Source organism: Macrobrachium rosenbergii, chromosome 5 (assembly GCF_040412425.1).
Source record: "Macrobrachium rosenbergii isolate ZJJX-2024 chromosome 5, ASM4041242v1, whole genome shotgun sequence".
NCBI lineage: Eukaryota > Metazoa > Arthropoda > Malacostraca > Decapoda > Palaemonidae > Macrobrachium > Macrobrachium rosenbergii.
In genome coordinates this window covers 17,764,893-17,783,303 of record NC_089745.1, presented here as the reverse complement: position 1 = coordinate 17,783,303, position 18,411 = coordinate 17,764,893, and the positions used below count along the sequence as shown (strand labels likewise).

Below are 18,411 nucleotides of genomic sequence, written 5' to 3'. Positions count from 1 at the left end.
CCCTATTTTTCATTGTTTGGAAAATCCCAGTTGCTCCATCAATTTTATCTGTTCTTGCTTCACTTTCAAAGAATAATACCAATGCTTCCCATTGTTCCAAAATTCTTCCTATTACCTCTCCTCGAGACAGCCACCGAGTCTGAGATAGCTTCAACATCTTATGCTTGGGAGGACTGTCAACAATGTCTTGAATTAATTTGAATGCACTTTGCCGTTGAATACTGCGTGCAAAATATATAGCAGCATATATACATTCTAAGTAAAAAATGCCTCCTCCAAATATGAGGGGGGGAGGGTAAATGAGAACAAGCATAGCTTGAGCACAAGGCAAAGGAATGGAAAACACAGACAGCCGATCACGAATATTGAAGGTACATCTTTCTTCAAATGTGCCTGGAATCCGGTATTACTACCCATCATTGATGAGCAGTTGTCGCTGGCAAATCCAATGACATTAGTTAAAGGTATATCCTTACTGATAAGTAACTCTTTCACAACTCGATATAGGCCCTCCCCACTAACATCGTCAACTTCAACTATATCTAACAGTGCATCAGTTACTTTCAGTCTCTTCTTATCATAAAATCTAACCATTATGGCTAAAATCTGAGACACTGCAATGTCGGTACTTTCATCTATAATTAATGAAAACCTATTTTCTCTACATATTTTAGCAATTTCTTGTTTTTCTTCCCATGCAATTCAGTCTTGAATGCATAGGATGCCTTTGTCTTTTTCATTTTCATCTCCTGTGCTATTTGACACTCTGGGAACATTTTTTTCTGTATTTCCACTAAATGATTAGCATGAGAAAATGGCACACTTTTCAACCATGTATGGTGCAAGATAGAGTTCAGCTGTAAACACTTTACTTAGAAAATCTTGTTCTGGTTTCTTTTTTTGCACAAAATGTTCAGTGCTCACAGAACTCTTCTGTGAGGCAAAGCTCTTCAAATGCTTCGCTGAAGTTTTGTGAGTAAGCAATCTAGATCTGTTGCAGTTTTTTAACTTGGTATCACAGATTGTACACACAGCTGCATATTTGTCTTTGGCATCAGCCTGAAGCCAGTCTTTAAATTCAGGATCCACTAACCACTCTTTCTTAAAGCACTGCTGATACCACATTCTTGTCTTCTTTTTTGGTGGAGTTGAATATCCACTAACACCTGCTTCCTCTGAATCACTCATCTTGTTTTAGGTCAACTAATGATATTCAGCTTTATAGCCTAGAGAAGATATCACAAAACAATATCGACTGTATAACTAGCTAACTTGCTGCCAAAGTGAAGTGACGCGGCAACGGGCCTGGCGGCCGCCAATTTGCCTTATGAATATTTTACCAAACTGACAGAATTATTGTGTTTTCATTAACAATTGCCCAATATTATTTATGACAGTCATTGTACATCTGGAATCATGCAATTCTTCAACAACAGCAGAGCGAGCACGTTCTAACGCGTTGAGAATATGCGATATGTAACAATAACAAGACTGAAATTATGTGATTACACAATTTTGTCCGTATTATTTATAATTAAGCAGCCATTTATATTTTAAAATTAATAATTTTGATGCTCAAACCACCAAAAACGCCAAGATTTAAGTAAATTTCTCACAAAAAAGTCAAGACGCCAAGGAGAAGCTTAAAAAGCCAAGATCTAGTAAAAAAAAAAAAGCCAAGGAGTGGCAACACTGGTTGGAATTGTGGATTTGTGGCTCCCGATTATTTATGAAAAAATTCTTGGTCCTCATTTGGTATCTCCGGTTATTTATCAATGACAGTGAATACTTTTCTTGAATAATTTTCTTCCATGTTAGAAATAATGTTGAATATGTCACGTCTATTGTTTCTGCTTTAAATTCTTAGCTTAGTTTTTACTGAATGGAAGGCGTCTGAGTGATGCGTTTATGTTTATTTATATTTTCCCTGTTAAGTTTTACGGTCTCTTTATGTAACAAGGTTATTATTTTTGTCGTGACGTACGTTAAAACACGTGTTGTACGTTCTATTCCTGTTGAAAGACGTAGCCAATGAAGCTTAATAATGATGGTCATGACCCAATCATATATTTTTGCTTTCTCTCCTTGATAGTTTCTGTGGCATTTATATTCAAATTCAGCAATGGAGGCTTCAAAACGCGATTGCATGTTTAATAAAATGCTATTTAAAAACTACCACAAGTCTTCGTTAGTAAGTTAACTGCGATAGATTTAGCAACGAAATAAAATGAAAACCAAAATTCTACAACTGTGCGGGAAGAAGTGAGCGACCTGCACAGTTAACTTGTTGGAGTGTTCGTGTCAAGGACGAGTTAGAAGGTTATTAATATTTAGTGAAGTTTTGAATGTTGAAAAGTGCATGTGCGTCAAGAAGATGTATACTGTACACCTGGAATGTACAATGAAACGGTAAGTTGTACCAAAATCCTAAAGGGCCATTGATAAATTAATAATTTTTAAAGTATCTATTTTTGGTGAAGGTTTACACCATACCCTGATGACCGAACCTAGACCTAGGCTTACTTTTTATTTATGCAGGGTGGTTGAATGAAGGTTTACACATTGTTATTAATTGTATGAGCCTGGACTTAACCCAGCCACCCATCAATCAAGTGTGGGTGGCTAATTGATACTGGGTTTGGTAATTATTACCACGATCCCATGAATTGCTTAAGCCATTTACTACAAGGCTCAAGTAGCCGGCCCTAACCCGAAGGCTCTCCATTGGTGGCACGGACTAATGTATTTGAGTAAAAAGTAAGTTTTATGTTATTTCACTCTTCGACTGATTGAGTGGCAAGTTTAGAATTCTTTAGGTTGTCAGATTGCTATATAAAATACAAAGAAGTAATTAGCAGTTTGGGTTTTTAAAATGAGGCTGAAATAGGACGATAAAGGAAGCTTAGCCTAAAGCATCTAAAGTACATATATAATATATATTTATATATAATATATATATACATATATATATATATATATATATATATATCGATAATTATATATATATATATATATATATATATATTTATATATATATATATATATATATATATATATATATATATATATATATATATATATATATATATATATGCCAGTGGACATTGATTGATATTATTTTACTTCAAACCATTAGGCCTACTCGGCTGGTTAGGGCTGTTAATGCACCTCATGTAGGCTTGACATAAGGTTCTTTGCAGAGTTCCTTCATCCCCCAAGCAGCAGTCCTTTTCATTCCTTTCATTGTATCTCTGTTCTTATTCTCTGTTATACCATTTTACTTTCCACCCTCTCCAAAAAATTGTCTCGAGTGCGACTGTGAAGTTACGTCTAGTTCTAGGTAAGGAGCCAGTGGACTAGGTTATGTTAGTTGCGGGAGTCCAGGTTAGGTTAGGCTGTGTTAAATCATTTAATGTATTTTACTCGTTTTTTGTTTTCCTTTGCCAGAAAAACCCCACTTTCCCACTGTGGCCCCCAAAATTGTAGGATATATGGGGGGCCTACTTTTTTGTTTTTATTGAGCTTACTTGTTAACAAAACAGGTCATAAATGTTCAAAGCATAAATTAAAACAGGGAAAATTATATTTTCAAGTCCAAACTGCAATAATGGCTTTAAGGTAAAATTTTACCTAGTGATTTCCTTTTATGTATTTCAATCAGGGGTGTCATTTGGGGGTCAGCTGCCCCCTCAAGACTCAACTTGCCCCCCCAGATCCAAGTTCCACCCCCAGATCCAAGTTGCCCCCCAGATCCAAGTTGCCCCCAAAGCCTCAACTTCGCCCCTCACCCCAAGCCCCAAGAAGTAACAGCATGTTTTCTTTTTAAATGTGCAATCATAAATATATAAAATTTCTCAGAAATATTATGTTTCTTGATCTTTTTCTGTCTACTAGCTACCAGTGATGATGAGATAAAACATATAGTAGTGGGAGTATATAATTTTTGCTGAAATACCTTGCTCATGTGGCTTCAAAAATGCATAAAATAGCTCAAAAAAAAAAAAAAACTCAGCTGATTGGGCTTGCTTCGCTGGCCAAACCGTCTTTGGCCCCCCCCCCAACAAAAATCTGAAATGATGCCCCTGATTTCAATAGAAATATCATTTTTCATGGTCTGTCTTTGCATCAGGGTTTGTCAAAATTTTAAGTGTTTCCATGATAAATATTTGCCCACAGAAATTTTTATTGTTAGTACAGTACATAAACACAGCAAGGAATCGCATAGGCTTACATACACACAGCAAGGAGTTTCTGTTCAAGTTCCAAGCCAGGTGGATCATAGCAGGAATGTCCACTTTATTCCACAAGACACTTTTCTCATCTAAGCATGTTATGATAGTTAGTTGACTTTGGCACTGTAACTAACTAGCAACTCCATACTAAAATGTTTGTTGGGAACCAGAAGGCTAATACCTTTTAGGGTAAAATGTGGGTTCTATATACATATATATATATATATATATATATATATATATATATATATATTAGTTCTTCATTGGAGGGGTGGGTAGCGCGTGCGGCTAGCACGCTGTTGGTCCAGCGTTCAACTCTCCAAATGGGCAATGAAGAATTAGAGGAATTTATTTCTGGTGATAGAAATTCATTTCTCGTCATAATGTGGTTCAGATTCCACAATGAGCTGTAGGTCCTGTTGCTAGGTAACCAGTTGGTTCTTAGCCACTTAAAATAGATCTAATCCTTCGGGCCAGCCCTAGGAGAGCTGTTAACCAGTTCAGTGGTCTGGTTAAACTAAGATATACTTGATTTTTTATGGTATATATATATATATATATATATATATATATATATATATATATATATATATATATATATATATATATATATATATATATATATACACACACACAATGATTTTACTATCATTTAGTATGTACTCTGAACACTTCTGATATACACATAGACCCAATTGGGAAGTTAGCAGTTTTAAAGGTACTGTACTGGAACTCCCCCCTCACAGTGGTGGTTTTTAGGTGGTAGAAAACACCTAACCTTACCTAATCTAGGACACTGGGTCATTACCTATCATAACCCAAGTCACCAGGCCCTAACTTACCCAGTGCTTGGGGTCACTTTAAGAATGCTCAGTAAACCTTATGTTAATTAGTATCAGAAATGCTGAAGAGTTGTGGGTATATTAGAATACATCCTTTTTCTTCACTCCTTTGTATTTTGCCCCACCCTAAATCCCTGCTTTCCCACTGCAGTCCTTCATAATTGTATTTTATGGCTTGCATCGATATGGACATTATCAGTGCTCCAGGAAAAAAGTCTCCCACATTAGTGAACACCATACTTAAGAAAAGGAATAGTTATGCTACACGTAACTTATACTTTGGCTTCATCTCAAAAGACAGTGGTTATTTTTGAGCTGCCGCTTGAACATCATCTCAGCCTTTCCCTTCTTGAGACAATTAGGTAGGCTGTAACCTACCAAGAGAACAGGAAATTAACTCAAGTCTTTGAAAGCAGCACTTAAGAGACCAGCCCCTACTCCTGCCGCCTGTCTACCAGGCAAGTATCGGTCTGAATCCAAGTTGAAGTCTTCAACCCCCTCAACTTCAAGACCTATTCGAAGGGAACAGTGTAGAACCTGATCTAAGAGTAAGAGTTCTTGTGATTCTAAGAACTTAGACCTGCAGCCCCCAGAGTCCAGCAGGAGGCTATCTATAGGCCTTTTGGAATGTCTGGCAGTACTTAGGGACACAACTCTGGATGGTGAGCATAAGAAGGGAGGGCTATGCCAATCCTTTTCTGTCACAGCTGCCCCGGTAAGCACCCTCTATAACTTTTTCTCCCTACCTTCGTCACTGGGAAGTTCCTAGTCTTGCAAGAGGGAGTCGGACTTCTATTGGAGAAAGCAATCATAGAGCTGGTGTGGGAAGCCATTCCAGACTTCTACCATAGCCCTTTTTTTGTTCTGAAGGCTTTTGGAGGGTTACTACTGATGTTGGAAGTTTCCTACTTTTACAAACAGGGCATCTCAGGCATTGACGAGAGTTCACTGCTATTGATACAGATAAAGAACCTGCCTACAGTACATTTTGAAGAGGAACTGGGGAGGAAAGAAGATAGGTACAGTACAGCCATGTAACAAAAGGCGACTAATGTGGATCGATGCCTTAATGCCCATGGGGAGTGCTCTGACACAAATGCTCACCACGTAGCTGGATGAATGCTAATTCCATTGTGGGTATTCGTAATGAACCTTGTCAGAAGTGTTAAGTGGGTTTTGTCATTGACTAGATATTATTATGCAAGTACTCTGCAAGGATGACTTATTAGTCCCCTAACCTTACCTAACCTAGGACACTGGGTTGTCAGAAGTGTTAAGTGGGTTTTGTCATTGACTAGATATTATTATGCAAGTACTCTGCAAGGATGACTTATTAGTCCCTTACCATCAAAGTTAGGGTGCACTTTTTCTCTGTTTGTACATCTATTAGTGTGCCATATCATTCTTATTGCGGAAGGATTTCTGACAAACTGTAACTGGGATACTATTAGAAGTTGGTTTTGGATTGGTGAAGGACATGGATTGGTTTATTAATACTCTCCAGGTGCTTACTAGTTTTAAGGCTGAAATTAAACAAAACATTTTAAAAGTACCCCACTGTTTATAGTACTCCAGCATATATGAAATTATACTGTATAGGGAGCTGAATATTTGATATTATGCAGTGCTATCTCCTTCCCTTGTTTTGAAGTGGGTCAAGCCTCCTTTACCTTCTGTTTCTCTCATAAGACTTTGTTGAAAATTTGAGTAGCTTCTGGTGGCTTTAAACAGCCTAGGCATTAGCCATCACTATAACCTGTACTTTTTGTTTGAACTGAGAGCAGCACTTGTTCTTTGTTTTTTTAATTTACAGTGCCATTGATAAATTAACCTTGTACATCTAGGTTAGGTTATGTATGACCAAGGTTGTAATATAAGTACTATGCTGTATTTGCATAGTATTCTCCCTTTTAACTGCTTTTCTTTTACTCACATTCACCCTTAATTGCATTAGCATAATTCCAGACATGATATATATTTAACCATGCTACATCACAAAAATGCTAATGAAACTGCTAACTGTGCAGATTGCTCAGTATTGGGTATAGATATTAACCATCAAAATCCTGGTTAAATATATAGTAAAATAACCCCATAACAAGACAAACCTTAAGCTTGGCATAAAATATATGTTGGTACTCACTGCAGTAAGTTGAATAAGAAGCTTTCTGCTAAAAGTGAGTGGTGAAACATCAAGCTGGTAAAGTTTTGGCCTGCAATGTAGTCTCTCTCAAAGACACTTCTAAGTAGTCTCTTAGCTTTGTCGTCTCTCAGGATGTGGATTAATTTCGCTTTCAGCATCAATAATCATGCTGAGATACTTGTTCATCACTTTCATCGTACAACAAGTTGTAACTGGAAGTGTGCCAGTATAGCAGGAAGATGTGTGGGGCTGGAGAGATCCAGGATTTTAGCAGTATCACTTCCCTCATGACATTCTAAGGACTACTGATGTTCTAACCATCAACATCTAAGGTCTGATGAAAGTTGCCAGTTAGAATCATCATCATCATCCAACCATGCTAACTTGAACGTGACAAGCATCGAGGGGAGATGGACACGGCTAGGGAGATCGAGGATTAGCAGCAGTGTCTTTCCTTTGTATGGTCCATTCAAGCCATATGAATGATTTACCCAAAAATCATCCAAACACCATGGTGCAAAATAAGAGGACCTTGTATGAGGTCTGCCTGACTCAACCACAAAGTTTATATGGAAACCCTGTTGAGATCCATTGGACTGTATCCTGTTAGCCTACACCTCCATTATGATAACAATCTGATATCATAAACTAGTTAACTCTATCCTGATCACCCTTGCAGTCCAGTGGATCTTAACAGAGGTCTTATATTAACTTTGTGGTTCAGTCAGGCAGACCTTATATGAGGTCCTCTTACTTAGATGGACAGGCAAATGGATTTAAGGTTATTAGGTTATTGCTGCTCGAGCAAATGGATTTAAGGTTATTGCTTCTCGAGCAGTGACTTGTATTACTGTTAACATAAATTGCTTACACTTTTCATTTTGTTTATTTAGCTATACTGTATTTCCTTTGATCCATTTTTCACCTATTGCAAACATTGGCATTTTTATATGTTGGAGCCTGTTTTTCAAGTGCATGGCCTTGGAGTTTCATTTTGTCTACTTATAAGTTGATGGTAATGAAGGAAAGGATTAATTTTATAATGTATTACAGTAACCATCTCCCGGACTAGCTAGACAGATGAATAGAATTTCATTTTATATAGTAATAATTTAACTGTAATGAGGGAACTTGGCTTATTAAGTATTACAGTGGCCATTTTCATGACTGGTAACTGTAAATTCTTTTGCAATATGTGTACAGTCATGATGTAATGGTGAATTTGCCTCCCAAGCTCATTATGTGAAAGTATCCCAGACAAGGTTATGTAAATACAATTAGATCATATTTAAATACAATTAGAACAAGGTTATGTACCAGATGGCGTGGATGTGTATTGTGTTAATGATACCAAAAACAATTTCCAGTCATTTTATTGAGCAGTTTTTATCCACAAAGCTTTCATTTAAATGCAGGTAGATCTAGACAGCATACCAGATGTCAAAATCATATTTGTTAATATTGTTAATTGTAACTAATTTTATGCATTATTTCAGGTGTGGGTGATTTGGGATAAGGTTTTGTGATAATTAGCAAAAGTGTGAAGTTGTTGACTCCAGGCAGACTTAAACTGTTTGCCAGGAGGGTGCAACATGGCCTTCATCGTGGAACGATGAGGTAAGTTCATGTTTGATAGAGATATGTTAGTTATAGCTGGGCAAGGTGTAACGATAATTGAGTGATTTTACAGCAGTCCTTACCATAGGTTCAGTCTTTTTTATGTAAGCATATATTGCTGCAGCTACTTTTTATAAAGTTACATGTATGGTATTCTGTATATGAATTGGGTCATGAACTTCCCTCAGCATACGTGTGTTCTGCACTGATTTTTTTTTTATTAATTAGTCCAGTATCAATATAGGATTTTCAATTATAGTATCTTGATAACAGTTCCTTTTACATTTTAGCTTTTTCTATTTTAGTACTTTGATATTGATACTCTTCAATTTTATTCCCAGGATTTTGATTCTTTTTCAGTTTTTAATATTATAATTTGGACTAGATAACTGAATGGAATGGACCTTGACTCGTAGGCACCTTATATAGGTTTTTTATATACATTATTGATGTCCCAGGTTCAAGTTCAGATATATTGTTCATCTCAAAAGTGTACCTTCCATCAATGGGGAAATGTCACTGTTCTACCATATAGTCATGCATGCTTCACTAAATAAACATTTTTTCCCAGTTAATTCTTCACATGTTAATTCTTCACATGTTAAAAATTTGCTGGAAAAGCCCAATCCAGACCGTAGTCAGTAAAAGCCAGCTGTTAATCTCACCATTACACCAAACGGCCCTCTTTATCTTCAGTATTTTTGTTTTCACTTGATGGAATTACTATTAAATCATAATCTCCTTTAGTTTTGTTCGTCATGATGTAATTTCACCCAGATGTGATTTAAACAAGTGTTGGATTTTTAAGTCCTTGACGCTTCAAGTACTGCTGGATGAATTTTGTTTGTGTGTAAAAAAGGATTTTTAAGTCCTTGACACTTTAAGTACTGCTGGATGAATTTTGTTTGTGTGTAAAAAAGGGTGTATTAAACTTGACTATTTTTTTTATGGAAATTTGTTGTGCTGTTTGTCATATAAACCTTGATCTCTCCATTTGACTCCTGTGAATGCAAACACAATGTAAATTTTTTTTTTTTTTTTTTTCGTTTCAGGTATGCTACGTTGGTGACAGGTCAGTCCCAGAATTCAGGAGGTTGGTCAGGTACAGTACTGTATTACATTAGCTGAACTGTATGGTTAGCATATTATTGTATGTTGCTTGTGTTAATAATTAGCTTACTGTACCTGTTGAAAGATTATGTGAATGTGTTTTGGTGTTAAAACTCCAAACCATTGCAAACTTAACCTAACTTAGCCTTACCAGTTCTAACTTTGGACTTGGGTATAAAAACGGGCAACCTTGCTAAAGGTTGATGTATAAATTTTGGTTTTCAGTAATTCACTTTGCACATGATTTGACTACAGGACTTGAATTGTGGTCAGTGTCAGAGCAAAAGGTTGCAAATACCTTTAGTATTAAAGATTTGTGGTTGGTGCTTTTGCCTCGTAAGTGACGATTTTTGGTTAATGATTTGCTCTTGCAGTATCTGTAGTTTTCCATTTCCAGTATTAGTTTTATGTTTGTTTTATGTGGCTACCAAGCTGTTCATGAAAAATTTGAAATTTCCATCACCATTTCCCTGTTGTTCCTATGGAAATAAAAACCATCATCTCTGTGTGAGCTGGAATCATTTGTTAAGACTTAATAAGATATCACGATTAAGTGGTGGTAGGTGACTAACCACCTGCCGCCATTGAGCACCTTGTCTTCAGCAGTGGTTGAGTAAGGACATCTTGCTGTGCTGACTGACCCTCAGTTTAAAATTCCCATCTTTTTCATGGCATGTATTGTGTTTGATTTTTGTTCGACATAGATTTTAAGAAAGGTGAACAAGAGGTGTGTAGGACGTAAGGGGGTGTTTGGCTACTTAATATCCTTGGTGGTAACGTAACCAATTTTGTTAATTTGCAATGGTGCTATGAATGTGCTGGCCCGTCTGGCTTGTCTCCTTCTCAGTGGAGAGGTTTAGCAGCGGTGGAGGAAGGTCAAAAGATGTTCACCACTTTCTTCAAAGGGGATTACATGGCCTTCGCACTGTCAAATCGTTTCTGCTCCTTGCTCCACGACTGTCCTCTGCCCTTATCTTCTGCACATTCTCCTCTGGCTCACGAGGGGTTTATGCTTGCAAGGTTAGGTAACCAGCCAACCCTCTCTGATAGTGCTGGCTTTGATGGAGAGCTGACAGACACTTCCTGTTGACATTACAAGCGACCCAACTTCACTGCTTCAGTTTATGGTCATATTTTAAAATAGTCTCTTTCAGAAAAATGTTGGAACTTGTTTTTATTTGTACATTCAGGTGATTTGCATTCTTCCTACATCATGGGATTCTGCTTAAAAAAGTGGGCCTTAGTCTATATTTGCCTGTCATTGGCAGCATCAGTTATTTACATTACAGTATCAGTTCATAGTCAGCATTTTTTATTACTGGCCCATGATGTGGTTTCTTTATAATTATCTCTAGAACCGCATCTTTTTGTGTTTTAACATAATATCGTGAGAATGGATTCTGGGTGAATCGGGTGAACAAGTTATGTTATCCCTACGAGTTAATTAATTTTCGATGCACATTGAGGAAGATTAGAAATTTTTTTATAGCAGATTAATGAATGACCATAATTTCTTTCATTGTCACCAGTGTGTATTTAGGTAATTTTGGAACTTATTAGTATTTGTGAAAGAAGACGTAATTCACTCAGAGTATTTTGATTACTGTACTAACTGCGACATAGTGCTGTACTTGTGATAGAAAGTTTAAATCGTGAAAGTATTTGAATTAAGATAATCAGTTGACTTATTCACTGTTGTTGTCCTTTTCAGAGACATGGTGTCTACAGAGTGACTATATTATTGTTGTTTCGTAACCGTATCCTAGTCATCTTGGTTTATTTGTTTATTACTGTAGATGCATTGATATAGTCGACCCCCGGGATTCGCAGACTCAGCGATTCGCAGAATTTTCTGTGGAAGATATATACACATTATTCGCTTAAAATTTGCCTATTCAAGGAATTTTTCATAGAAAAATATTCACAAGTTACAGTATTTTCATATCATTTTCGTGACTAAATGCACTTTTCGTGATAAAACTATTAAATTTTCAGGTATGAGCATTTTTAGCGGGTTTTTTGGTGTTTTGAACTCTCAAAATAGGCAGTTATAAGTGTTTTTAGAGGGGTTTTAAGTATTCGCGGATATAAGCTATTCGCGTGGAGTAGTGGTGCACATCTTGTGCGAATCCTGGGGGTTAACTGTAGAGTCATTTCTATAGAGGCTGTTGGGAAAAGCAGGGTAGGAGAAGGGGATGGCAGGAAAAGTTTGTGGGCTGAACTCTAAAGGCATAATAAATTTGCCTTTAGAAAGATCGAAGATCATGGTTGAGGCTTAAAGCAGAACAGTGAGAAAATCCATGTGCTGGCTAGCCAAGAAGTAGTCGACCCCTGGTATTCGCGGGGCATGCGTACCACTAATCCCCGTGAATAACTAAAATCCGCGAATGCTTAAAACCCTCTAAAAATGTTTATACCTGAATATTTTAATAGTTTTATCTCAAAAAAGTGCATTTAGCCACGAAAATATGAAAATACAGTAATATGTGAATATTTCTCTATGAAAAGTACCACAAAAAGGCGAATTTTCCGCGAATAGTGTTTATATATGTTCCACAGAGGAATCTGCGAATAGGTGAGTCCGCGAATCCAGAACAGCGAATAGGTGAGTCTGCTAATCCGGAACCGCGAATAGGCAGGGGTCGGCTGTATTCTGGAATTAATCTAAGTACATAAGAGTAAAACTAAGCACAGACAAAGCCAGAATGGTCTGGTATAGGCCTTAAGAGTTAAAAGAACTGTCACAGACCTACCAGCATTCGTAATTCAAGTTATGCTTGGAAGTAATCTGGGTGGGAAATATATCTTGGAAAGTATTCTGACTGAAGAAAAAATGATTAAAACTAAGATGGGAAATGTTAGGTTGCAGATCTCTCCCCATGCAATTAGCTAAGTTACCGAAATATTTTGCATCGTAGACATTGTCTTTCACAAATATAGGGCGAGATTGGCATTGTTATTAATTTACTCTGGATCATTCAAGTATGCTTTTACTCACAATAGGAAGCTGCAATTTTCTCTGAGTAATCAGTAGTGATAATAACAATTAATTCCTTAAAATCTAAAACCCTGAGCCAGACTTGTCACAAAACTTAACAAAAATCTGTTAATTTACTTGGCACCCAATTTTGCTAACAGACAGATTCAAACCAAACTGAAAGTATAACCTTGGCAGGCGTAAATATTATACAGTAGTGGGAATAAAAATATTTTGCTGGGAAAATCAGTTAAAAGTATTTTTTGATATGTAATATTTTATCAATTTTGCCCTGGAACGCATATTGAAAATAGATCCTATAGGCTTGGCTTCAAATATTTTCTGGAAGTGGCATTGAAATTATTATGAATTAGTCCCGTGCACCTTTCATAATATTCATGCTGTGAGATGTGTTTGTGACAGACCCAGAGTATTCTTGAAAAAGGTAATTGTCTCTAAAAACACACTCTCTCTCTCTCTCTCTCTCTCTCTCTCTCTCTCTCTCTCTCTCTCTCTCTCTCTCTCTCTCTCTCTCTCTCAACAACAGAATAGGGCCTAGGTAGTCTATTAATTGATTTTGGGACACGTACAGGCATTTGAGAAAGGTTTCCCATTCATATAAATTTAGTTGTAAGGTTTCATGCGGAGCTACATAGATTGTTTCCTGGTTGTTAGGGAAGATAATGCTTTTTGATGTTTATTATTATATTAATAATAATTATTATTACTATTATCATCATCATCATTATTATTATTATTATTATTATTATTATTATTATTATTATTATTATTATTATTATTAATATATAAAAGCCTATTAGCCTATTTATGCAAAAGAGAAAAAGAAAGAATGAAGAAATATCAAGTGGGAATGACTAAATGCAGAATGTTATAAAGGAATTGAATATATGAAAAAGATTTAATCGGTTATTAAATTTAAAAATTGTGCTTTCATGAGCCTTTAAGCAAACAAGCTTCATTCATTTGGATTCAGCATCCGCATTTCTCTTCTAGAAAGAAGACTGTTCAATAGTCCCTTTATTAGAAGGGATAGATTACTGCGCTCGATCTCCGTCACAACTTCTTGCCGGCCATATGTTGTGTGTCCATTCCTTATGACTATGCTACCCCAGGCAGTGGTTCTGTGCTCACAATCTGGGACATAGACAAACTATGGTAATCAAAATATCCTAGCAACGCACATTCGCGGTTCCTTCTTGCTCTCTAAAACTTGATTGTTTACAAGCTGCTAGGCTTAGATGCAGAGCATTGTAATTTGTAGAACGTTCTTCCTCATGAGTTACCTCCATTACGTAATTATATTAATTTCTTATCTAGTGCCTGTCTAAAATTTGTTGTGCTAATCTTGACTGTTTACAAGCTGCTAGGCTTAGATGCAGAGCATTGTAATTTGTAGAACGGTTTTCCTCATGAGTTACCTCCATTACGTAATTGTATTAATTTCTTATCTAGTGCCTGTCTTTGTTGTGCTAATCTTGATTGTTTACAAGCTGCTAGGCTTAGATGCAAAGCATTGTAATTTGTAGAACGTTCTTCCTCGTGAGTTACCTCCATTACGTAATTATATTAATTTCTTATCTAGTGCCTGTCTAAAAATTGTTGTGCTACCCCATGTGTGTTCTTCCAGCTTCCGCAGCTCTGAGCAACTAATGCTCAGTATTTTTTTCAATTCAGTACAGCTAAACAAATGTTCCGTGATGTTAAAATCGATCATCACATTAGCTTCTTTCATATTCCTTCAGACCTGACGCTTTTGATCTTGTCATCGTTAAAGTGACAGCTTTATTGGTATTTTAATTCTTCAATTATTTCATATAGCCGCGTCTGCCTTTTCCATTTGCAAACTTCAGCGTTTTCATACCTACTTTCTTGTCTTGTTTTCTTTTATTTTACTTATATACTTCTTCTTATCGCTGTGGAAGGCGCTTGTATTCTATAATTTCTTACACCTTCCACCTTTCTTAGAATATTTTTAACTTATTTCTTCTAGAATTCCTTGCATGGTTTCATTGTTAAGTCATCCACGTATTTCTACATCTGATGTTATTGTATTAGGAAAAGGCATCGACTTTTATACTCAGTTCTCCTCTCCACTGTCTATTCCATCAATCCCCAATATGGTGTAGTATCAGTTTCTTGAACATCCCTTTAATTATATTCCTACTGTTGTCTGAAATATTTCATCCCCCCACCCCCGTCGGGTGCAACTAGGGACGAAGGGACGCTGAAAACATCCTTTGATAACTATATATATGTATATATGTATATATATATATATATATATATATATATATATATATATATATATTATACATACATACATACATACATACATATATATATATATAATATATATATATATATATATATATATATATATATATTATACATATATATATATATATATATATATATATATATATATATATATATATATATATATATATATATATATATATATATATATAATATATATATATATATATATATATATATAATTTATATATATATATACACACACCACACACACACACATACACACGCACACTTACCAAAGGATGTTTTCAATATCCCTTTACCCCAAGTTGCACTTTATAGCCATTCCCGCTTCCTTTCTCTGATATTTCTTAGAGCAACTGTGGGGTTTTCTCTCAGTTCCACGTTTAGATCCTTGTATTTTATTCCCTTTATATTCTGGGCCTCTCTTTTTATCTTGCTGTCCAACCTCTCCAGCTCTCTCTTTTCACTGTCTTAAGCTCTGGATGGCCGGGAGTGCTCCATTGCATGGCTTCAGTCTAAATTTCCTAAAATCAAAGCAAGTCATGCTCCGTGCTTTTGGTGTAATTGAAACTCCCCACGGCACAGATAATTGGTTTTCCTTTTTAAAAAATCAGCTTGCTACTTGAAAGAGAAATAAGTTCACTTGTTGGATACTTTTCATTTGCTGATATTAACTGCACCGGCCATCCCTATTGCTCTCTCTCTCTCTCTCTAATATATAATAATATATATATATATATATATATATTATATATATATATATATATATATATATATATATATATATATATATATATATATATATATATATATATATATATATATATATATATATATATATATATATATATATATATATATATATATATGTGTGTGTGTGTGTGTGTGTATGTATGTATGTATATATAGGTATATATATGTACTGTGTATATATATATATTTATTTATTTATTTATTTATTTATTTATCTCAGTCTTTCAATCAATTTTCCGTGATTTTTATTTTGTATATTCACGGGTTTTGATAACTGCAGAAAACCGGTTGTGTCTGCTAGTTCTGCGTGAAGTTGTATGGTCTACGAATAATAAATAATACTTTTACATTATCGAGATTTTTTTATGCGGATGCGACGCAACAACCGAAAAACAAATACAGGCCTACACTCCACCTTGTATTAGCGCCATATTACACGCGGGAAAGACCAACAGCACTATCCCGAGAGCTGCAAACGAGCAGCAGCTCATCAGGAAGCTTAATTAGGAGTGCAGTGATGTCCTAACGAGGAAGCTATGAGGTGTGTTCACACGACGCGGATGTAATGAGAGGTTTAATGAGGCGGAAGTAAGCTGGTCGTGTTGCAGTTGGCCGTACGGGTTTCCCCTATCCCAAATTCATGCCGAGATTTATGCATGCGACGTGGAATTGCAGAGGTGCTCGTGTCCATCTTGCGTTCTTTCTCAGCAGAGAAGAGATTGTGTGTTCCTCTAACTTGGCGTTTGGAGGTCCGTTTCTTCTGTTGTTGATGTTAAATGATGCCTTCCAGTTGCTTGACCTCCAATTTGCTCAAAATATCACAGTGGCCAAGAGGAAGAGAGCCGGAAAATTCGAGTTGTGATTACTAACCATTCCCCAAGTCGCATTAACCGAAAGATTCTCTCAAGAATATATCTTATAAATAGTCATATTTTAAGAAATAAAAAGCTATATTTCTTTCATCGTAGTAGAAACTTGCGATAGACTGGATTAGCACTATTTGGTTTGCTAAAGTCAACTGCTTGTTGTCTTGCTGAATTTCAAGTTTTGACATTTTGTATTTAACATAATGGTGGTTACAGTTTCTGGACATTATGTATATTTGGCTATAGCTTAGGATATTGTTTTCTTTTATATAATAGAGAAAAGTGTTTGATGTGGATTTTCATCTGCAGGGTGCAGATGTTCCTGATACCCAGTTAATTTTTCTTTTTTTACCCCTTATTTTTATTGGAGAAAATGCGCTACATTGTTTTTGAAAGTTTTACGTTATCAAGGTTTAGTAGATTTATCAGAATAATTTTGGTTGTAAACTGCATACAGAAGTGATAAACTGGTAACGTCAAGCTAGTTTTGCTTATGTTAATAGTTTGCTTACCGAGTTTTGAGGGAATGTGTTGTTATCGAGTGAAATAATTGTGATGACTTCAAAGCCACTAGATTATGTAATATAGATATGTCTAACCTCAGAGTGATACTGGGATGTAGTGTGTAGACTCAAGTTTGGTTCCTAAGATATACATCCCTTATGTTTAAAATTTTTCTGTTCATAAGCCTTAGCTTGAGTGTGCCTGCTCTTCAACCATCTTGTCTAGGGAGTATATTAGTGATTGGTAGCCTCTTCTTTTGCTGCTGTTAATACTTTTTATCTGCTGTGAATCTGTGATTGTTATTATGTTTTTCGAAGGAGTTGCCGGTATTGTAAGAAGGAAAATGTCATGAAATAGTCTCCTACTGAAAATAATTCCTGGTTCTTTTTCAATAAAGCTTACTGAGAGCAGAACTGAATAGTATAAACAATGATTGCGGACTCATAACCATGCTAAAAACCAGGTGTTTACAGTTTGCAAATCTGCGCACTCCTTAGCCTGTGCTCAGTAGGATAGAACAGCTTTAGATATTAATGGAAAGGTGGCCAAACGGTAATTGTGCCGAGATCAGCACTGCACCTCCAATTGACCAGATTTGTTTAACGTAGTGTCAATTTGTAGTATATTTGATCATTGCTTGGTTGAAGTGTAAACGAAAAAGGGACAGTAGGAACCAAGGGGTAACTATGATATTTATAAACATTTGAAGGTTCCTGATATAAGAGTATGGGATAAAAATGTAACCACCTAATGGTTCTACAGCACACAGGTATTGGTAATGGATGAAACGTAGCTTACTTTTACAGACAGCATTGAAAGAGTAGCCGGAGAAACAAGGTTTATGTTGGGAAATAAATCGGTCATAACTATCTTCAAAAAATTAAGGCGCTAAAAATGGTGCTATACAAGTATTGAAGTGATGGTAAAGTAATTGATGAAACGATATGAGGCCTCTTATTTGTTCTATGAATCTCTCTCTCTCTCTCTCTCTCTCTCTCTCTCTCTCTCTCTCTCTCTCTCTCTCTCTCTCTCTCTCTCACAGATTTGCACTAGTGTATATTCTCGG

General features: G+C 36.0%; 1 protein-coding gene across 2 annotated transcripts in view; it reads left to right on the top strand.

The window, feature by feature from the left end:
* Window positions 1-2,250: 2,250 nt before the first annotated feature.
* LOC136838567 (ubiquitin-protein ligase E3C) overlaps window positions 2,251-18,411 on the top strand; it is a 416,786-nt gene continuing 400,625 nt past the window's right edge. Inside the window, exons 1-3 of one of the 2 annotated variants that reach the window (XM_067103710.1) lie at window positions 2,260-2,409; window positions 8,714-8,834; window positions 9,887-9,906. The gene's annotated coding sequence lies outside the window, so the exon portion shown is untranslated. Of the gene's footprint in view, window positions 2,410-8,713; window positions 8,835-9,886; window positions 9,907-18,411 lie in introns of both variants that reach the window. The other variant, XM_067103711.1, reaches the window with a different exon arrangement.